At 51.9% G+C, this 8,160-nt stretch overlaps 1 non-coding gene across 1 annotated transcript; it reads left to right on the top strand.

The window, feature by feature from the left end:
- The first annotated feature begins 2,735 nt into the window (after window positions 1–2,735).
- LOC132247942 (U2 spliceosomal RNA) lies at window positions 2,736–2,922 on the top strand. Its single transcript, XR_009459328.1, has one exon. It is a non-coding gene; the product is annotated as a U2 spliceosomal RNA (small nuclear RNA).
- Window positions 2,923–8,160: the final 5,238 nt, after the last annotated feature.

Raw genomic sequence — 8,160 nt, 5'->3', positions numbered from 1 at the left:
ATGCCACCACACAGGTCTAAGCCCAGGGATCCCCGACCAGACGTGATGCCCGAACCAGAAAGTCCTCCTCCCGGACCCCCAGGGCCACCCGACGCCGCTGGCCCACTGAAGATCCCAGAGCCACCCGAAGACCACAGACTGCAGCCACAGAGGCAACCCAGGTGACAGTGCTGTGACCCGGCACCAGCCTCCTAGCTCCAGAAGCTCTACTGGACCAACCATCTCAAGGCACTGAGAGAGATCCTGGAGGGACCGTCAGCTTTCTGCCAGGTCCCCCCAGAGACTCTGTTCAACTACTTCAGCAGGGTCTTTTACCCCGCAGCAGAAGCCGCCGCCCCACATCCTGCAACCATCGAAGTGGACAATGCCCAGAGGACCAGGAAGCAGCATGCGGTGGTGTGGCTGGACATGTCCAATGCCTTCGGCTCCATGCCCCACCGCCACATCTTCAGCACCCTCCGTGAGCTGGGCCTACTGGGTGGCATCATCGTGGTGCGAGAGCTCTGCCATGGATGCACCACGACCTTCTGTGCCACTGACGTAGAGACCACGGAGATCCTCATCCAGTTGGGGGTGAGACAGGATTGCCCCCTCAGCCCCAGCTTAGCCATGGAACTGCTCCTTTGAGCCACAGCCTGCCCCAGCAGGCTCCTCCTGTATGGCCAGAAGTTGAGTGTCCTGCCCAACACCAATGGTCTCGTTCTCCTCATCCCTGATGCCACCCAGCTGCAGCAGATGCTGGATGTGATATCCAAGGCGGCCAAGTGGATGGGCCTGCGCTTCAACGTCACCAAGTGCACGTCCCTGCACATGGACAGCAGGCAGAAGAGCCGCATCCTGGACTCCAGCCTCACAGTCCAGGGCCAGGATCAGGACAGAGCTCAGGACAGAGATGAGGCACCTGCGTGATAGTAAGACCTACTGCCACCTAGAGACGCCCACCAGGCACTGGTCCAAGCAGATACCACAAGATGCCACCAATGGGATTGTGCAGGATGCCTGCAAGCTGGACTCATCACAGCACTTATCTTCTGCCAGGGGGCCAGCAGGGAACACCTTCCTCATTCCCCACGTCGTATTCATCCCGAGAGGCTCGGTGGTCCCCAAGACCCTCCTCAAGAAAGCGGATGCCAAGATCCAGTGGCTGCTCAAGAAGCAACTGCACCTGCCACTAAAAGGCCAGCAACGAGGTCCTGCACATACCCTACTGGCAGGGAGGTGACAACATCCCCCTCATGGGAGACCTCTGCAACATAGTGGTGGTCACATATGCCATTTGCCTCCTGACCTGCCCAGATGCCATGGTAAAATGTCATTGCTGCCAGCACCCTGGAGGAGATCACCCACAGAGGATCCCGAGACAGCCAACTGGATGCAGCTTGGCGACCTTCCTCAGTGGCCTGCTGGAGGGCGAGTTCAGCAGAGACAGCAAGGACTTTGCAGCACCGTGGAGCCGAGCCCGCAACACCACATGCCGCCTTCAGAAACACATTGGCTGCTCCTGGATCTGAACCAAGGAGTGCCAAGAGTCTCCCTGGAACCAGCCCTGCATGCCGACCGCATCACAGTGACACCCTGCATGAGGACCTTCCTGGAGCGCTTCCTGAAGGACCCCAACCGAAACAACTATGCCGGTGACCTGAAGGCCAAACCCAACCAGGGTAAGGTCTTTGACATCACCTTGAAGTGGGACTCCAGCAATGACTTGATACCCAGCAGGAGTGTCATGCACTTTGCAGACTGGCACTTCCTGTACCGCGCCCGCCTCAACTGCCTGCCTCTGAATGGGGCTGTCCACTTTGGCCACTGGGACAAGAGATGCCGGTGATGCGGCTACACAGCGGAGACCCTCCCCCACGTGCTGTGCAGCTGCAAGCTGCATGCCAGAGCCTGGCAGCTCCACCACAATGCTGTCTAGGAAAGCCTGGTGAGGGCCATCCCAGACACAGCAGGGGAGATCTCTGTGAACCGCACTGTCCTGGCCTGAGAGCCAGATGTGACCCAACAATCAGCATGAGCGAAGAGGCCAAGAAGGGCACGATCATGGACGTAACCATCCCCTTCAAGAACTGGCGCCAAGCCTTCACCAATGTCCGGGCTCACAAGCGGGAGAAGTACACCCCGCTGGCCAACATCTTGAGAGGCCGTGGCTATAACAGCACAGTCCATGTGGTCACTGTGGCAACGCTTAGACCCTGGGATCCCAGCAATGAGATCGTCCTGCGTGCCTGCTGCATCTCCCACCCCTATGCCAAACTGATGCCCTGCCTCATGGCATCAGACATGATCCACTGGTCCCACGACATCTACGTGGAGCACATCACGCGCTATCACCAGTACTCCGACCCCCCAGACCGACTGTCACTGGACTGGACTCAGGGGACCACCTGAACCTGGTGCTGCAATTGATAGACTTTGAGCAGAAGGTTCAAAAATGGACCACCCCGGTCCACTGGAAGAGGAACCCTGCAATGAGACTCTATATATTGACTGAGGAAACGGTCTTCAGCCTACTCTCTCCATTACAGACCGTTGTACTGATTTGTGTGCATCTCTCCTCTGTCTTGGTGTTGCAACCCCCCTGCCTCCCCTTTCCCCACCCCCTGGCTTAGTTGGATAACATCATATTTTTTGAAACCTAGTTGAATTCCCCTCCTCATCCCCCAACCCTCTTTTGTTAGTCCCTCCCTCAGGCGGTCTATATTTCCTTACTGGCTTTGTCATCTTTTTGGTTCATAACTCTTAACATCCACTAATAAAATTCAAATCTGTTCTTATCAGTTTAATTGCTGATAACATCCTTGATGGGAACACTGATGCATTAAAAGCATTCTTGGCACAGGGAGAGGGCCTCCAGGTTTGCTTCAACCACTCCAGGTATCAGCCTAGTATTGCAGTGCTGCTGAGCCAGATGCCTGCTCCCCTACTAGGGGAACTCCCCACTCAGATCCAAGAGCAGCACAGGCCTGGGCCTGGGGCCTGAGTCACTACTCCTGGGTGACCGCTGGGGGTGGGGAGGTGGGTCAGGCCCTATGCAAATTGGGGCCAGCCAGTTCACAGGGAGGCTGGAAGGGGCTTAGGCCAATGCATGGGTGCACACTCACCTCCCTGCCAGTCTGGCAGATGGCAGGCTGGGGCAGCCCCTGTTGCCAACAAGTACAGCAGCCTGCCTCCCTACCCCCCAGCCTCTCCAGGAAAGCCGCCTAAGACAAGACGCTGCCTTCGTTGAGCATTAGAAATCACCAGCACCAGCCAAAGCAAGAGGAGCAAGGGGGGGAAAGCCAAGCCAATACACAAATAGCCAACCCCAAGAGCAAGTAGGCATGTGACTGGCAGGAATGAAGGAACAGGCAGCACCTCACTGGTTGCCTGCCTGCCAGGAAGCCTCGCCCCAGAAATGCAACTGTGCCCTACAATGCCCCACCCCACCACACACCTGCAATGCCACCCACAGGGCCACTGACTGACTGTGGCTTTCCTGCAGGGGAACCAGGCACTGTGGGACTGCCACCCAACCACAGCCCCATCCAGAGAGCCTTCAGGCCCTGCCATGGCCAGGCCTCATCTTGGTGGGCCAGGGCCCATCTTACCCTCAGCCCTGGTCCTCTCTGACCTGACCTCACTCATCAGGCCCCCTCGGCCCCTGGCCCTGATCCACCTCTGGCCCTGGGCAGCTAGTCTTGAAGGCTCATATCAGGGCAGCCGGGGTGAAACCCAGCTGTTTCCTGGCTTGCCCAAGAGGGACCCAGGAGGATGGCAGAACAGGAGAAGACAGCAGAGCAAGATCCAGGCCAGACATGAGGGTGATCAATGGAGCAGAGACCCACAGGACTGCAGTGCTTTGAAAAGGTCAGGTACCTGAGGGGAGCAGGCCATGGGAGCAAGAGGTGGTGGGAACCCCAGGGTAGGTCAAGACCAGCAAGCTCATCATGGGAACTCCCAGCAAAGATGGAGTCCAAACCCTGGTATTCAATAGTTATAGGATTTGGATGGGGTCATGGAAGGCATAGGTAATTTTACATGCACAGGTGAGACATGGATGGGATTTATCACCTTCCTTCAGTAATTTCTTTTGGGTCACCCCAGGGTTATTTTGGACAGCCCAAACTACGTAGTAAGCGAGGGGGCACTTGAGGTTTTTTTGTTCTAGGACTGTTTGCTTCGGGTGTGGGGAAAAAGGCTAATACTTGTCTAACAAAAATAACATGCATCATGTGCAAGGAGGAGGGATATATCCCTTGGGATTGCCAGACCTCATACACAAATAGAGCAAAAATGGGGAAAGCGGGGAAGGGGAGGGAGGAGGTGGAATCTGAGAATGAGTGTGAAAGTGATATGAAAGAATCAATGGGAGACGCGCACATCTATGGAGCTGGGTAAGGGGGAAGGAAGGATAATTGAATTGGGGTCAGGGGTGGTTATTTGTGGAATGAAGCCAGTGGCTCAGTGCATTAGAAGGGATAGGGGAAGAAGGGGGTGGAAGAAGAAGTGAAGATTTGTTGTATATGGATGATGTCACTATAGTAGTTTGGGGTAGAAGGTCAGTGGAGAGAGTCTTGGGACATGTAGGGAGTGACAGGGAGGCATTGAGAGACATGGGTTACAGGTGCTGGGGAATCATTTAAAAAAAGGGTTGGGGGTACATTTTGAGATGAAGGGGAAAAGGAAGAGGGTGTGGGAGGAGTTGGGGGCATGGATACAGAAGGTGGTGGGATTGTGGGGTACAAGGGGATTATTTTGGGGGTGGGGGAAGGTGGAATTGGGCAAGCAGGTGCTGCTGCCTATTATTTTGTTTACGGGGAGGGTTCACCCTCCTTCATGGTTGCAAGTGCAATACATTTTAAAGAGAAGTTGGCATTTTTTTGCGTGGGGGGAGGGGAGAGGATGGCAAGGGGGAGATTTGTAAAACTGGTGAATTGGGGGGCTGGGGTTACTCAAAATAGAGCTTTTTCTGTAAGTGCATGTGGTGGCTGTGACTAAGGGAAGTGAAAAAGGGAGAGGGGTTATTGGGGAAATTGTTGAGACTGGGGAGAGCAGTTGTGTAGGGGTTACAGTTGTTGGCAATGAGATGGATGGATTTACAGGCTGAAGGAGAAAGAAAAAGAAATGATACATTATGCTAGGATGGGGTTTTGTTTTGTTTTTTTTATAAAGGGCAGAGGGACTAAAGAAGCTAGGCACAGAAGGTTGGGACAGTGCAAAACCAGTATTTAAAGTAATAAGCAGGGGGAAGTGACAAGGTGATGGATGTAGGGGATCGATCAAGGGCATAGGTGAGAGGTTTGGAAGGGGATAGTAGGTAAAAGGTGGCATTTATTAGCAAGTAAGGGGTTGTTTTTATGGTTAAGGAATGTTTGCAGCTGGGGTATTATTAGGCATGGGGATATATGGGAAAGGAAGGGCAACTGAAGCAGTGAGTATGGCAAAATGTGAATTGGGAAGAATAGTTTGCCCCTACAGGGGATTGGATAAGAAGATTGGGGGCGGGGGGGTGGCAAGTGTGGTGTCGAGGGATGACAATTATGATAAGGGATGTGTAAGAGGTGAAGCAGTGGGGATGAAGTTAAGCCAGTTGTAAATACATACATACACACTTTTGTTAAATGTGTTACAGATAACAGAAATCTTTAACATGTTGGGTATATGATTTACCAATGTGTAAGGTGACATGGAACCAGGTTGTGCAACGTATCTGTGGCTGAATGATAAAGGGTTGTAGATGCTTCTAAATCTGGAGATGGTTTTGTTGGGTTTTGTGTTGCAAGGTGGAAAGTTTGGTTGAGGTTGGGCATTTTAAATTCGTTACCTTATTAATAAAAGAAAGCCTGTAAGCATCCTGGTGGCACATGAAAATTACTGCATCTGGGACAGAACGTTTTAGGGAAAGGAAGGCATATAGTGTCTTTTGGGAGAGGCATGCAGAGGAATTAGCATGGAAGAGACAATTAACAGAACTGCGCTTTCAAGCCAGAGCAGACTCCCATGAAAGAGGGCTGTTTTAAGAACGATCAATGATGTAATTGAACTGGAGGACATCCAACATTGTCTGGAGGCTAAAGGAAAAAGAGAGTCCTTTGGGTGGACAGAGCTTTCAATAAGAACAAAATATGGACCGGTTCACAGAGATCTGGAATGGCGAGAGATCATTGAGGAATCAAACATCTTCCTTCCAGCTTCTGTTTGGGTCCCCATAGGGAATATATCTATTATTTTGGTCAACCAAGGTGACGTAGTAAATATAATGGACCAGGGCCCATTGAAACATATTGTCAATGGACAACAAGTTGCTGATGCTGTGGGATGGGGTATAGGGCAGGGGTATGCAAGGCTGAAGTAATGTGCAAAAACATGTTGGGAGGAGGGGCACAAATTTTGAAGAGTGCCCCCACTCATAAGGAAGGAAGTGTCAGAACGGGAGGGAGAGAAGATGGAAGGGGACAGCAAGTCCCTGGTATCCCTTCAGAGGATGGAAACATTCAGTATGGGAAGGAAGATGGCTGGGAGAGTATTAGAGCTCAGGACAAAGATGAATTTATTTGAGGAAGTAGAGAAGCTGGCTACATCAACTGTAGAAATTGTTGTAGAGCAATGGACAGCCACAGTAGAGGAGAGGGAGGCAGGAGAAAAAAGTGACAGGAAGTGCAAGGGGCATGGGGTTAATTGGTGTAAGTAACTATTTGGAAATTCTGTTGGGCAGGGAAAGGCTTTGCTGGAAAAATCATGCAACCATCCAAAGAGTGAAAGTGGGGATACCAAAGCAAAAACGGGAAGAACAAGAGAAGAGGAGTGAGAAGGGAAAAGATATAGGGGAAGAAGCAAGACTGACAAATGGTGTAAGTGAAATCAGGAGGAGAGTCGGGGTGGGGGCAGCTTTTCTAATAGCCCGTCAGCTATTGTAAGCTAGGCTTAAGCAACAGGGATGTGGAGGGTGGGGGTTGAGAAGAAATGGAGGTATGAGGGGGGAGGGAGGAGGACACTGGGGGAGTAAGACAGGGGAATGCATTTCATATTGTGGAACATGAGAAATTTGCCGAGATGGAGGTAAATGGGAGGAGATTAAGAGGGTACTAAAAGATAAAGGACGTGCTAGTCCTTCAGAAGCATAGGATAGGATGAGGAAAAAAGGTGCTGGGAATATGGGGAGGGAGAGGTTTGTCTAAGACAGGGAAGGTAAAGCTAATCAAGTCTGTGATCTTACCGATCCTGCTGTTCATAGGGTGGGTATACCCTCCATCGTGGAGGCAAGCGAGGAGGATACAAAGGGAATTGTGTGTGTGTTTCTGGGGAAGTAAGGGAGAGAGGGTAGCACGTAGGGAGCTTTATAAAGCGGGGGAGCTAGGGGGATGGGGTTTTCCAGAGGTGGAAACGTTCATATATGGGCACAGGGTGGCAGCATTAGACAGGGAGGCACGGAGAGGGGAAGGAATAGTGGGGAAATGGGTAAAGTACTGGGGAGGTAGAGTTTTGAGGGAATGGGGGATATTTGGAGAAAGGTGGACAGGCGTGTGGGCAGGGAAACCATCACAGCACACGGATAGGCTGGCGGCATTTGTCAGGGCAAAGGGTTTGGTAAAACGGGATGGAAGGATTACAAAAGGCGAGGGTAATTTTCAATGCAATTAGGGAGGAAGATGGATTAACGGATGTGGGGAATTTGGCATGGGAACAGGTGAGAGAGGTGTGGATGGGAATAGAAGACACAAGGTGGAAAGGGTTTCACATGGAAATAGCGTGGTGTATAGTTAGGCGGGTGCTATCAGTCAGAGAAGTACTACACCGATGGAGGCTGGTGAGATCGGCAGAAAGCCCGGGGGAGTTCTGTACAAAGGAAGAAAATGGTTTTTGGGAGTGCACGTCTGCAAGAAGGGTATGGGGAAGAGTAGGGAAGTTTCTAAGGGCAATAGGGTGGGCACAGGGGGTGTCCTATGAGACCGCAGTGTATGGACCAGTGAAACAAGGCAATGGGAAGTGCGGGTGATTTTGATGGGGATGAGGGTGGCATTATGGAAAGTGAGGTGCTTGTTGATAGGGAAGGGGGTATGCTTTACACAAAGGGAATGCGTACAGCTGGGTTATTATGAGATTAAAGACTACATGAAGGGAAAGGGAGAAAAGGGCAAAGGGAGTAGGGCATGGCAAGGCGTTCGGTGGCAGGAATTA

This window comes from Alligator mississippiensis, chromosome 1 (genome assembly GCF_030867095.1).
Source record: "Alligator mississippiensis isolate rAllMis1 chromosome 1, rAllMis1, whole genome shotgun sequence".
Taxonomy (NCBI): Eukaryota; Metazoa; Chordata; order Crocodylia; family Alligatoridae; genus Alligator; species Alligator mississippiensis.
The sequence above is the reverse complement of the archived record's forward strand: the minus strand, read 5'-3'. Positions and strand labels throughout refer to the sequence as shown.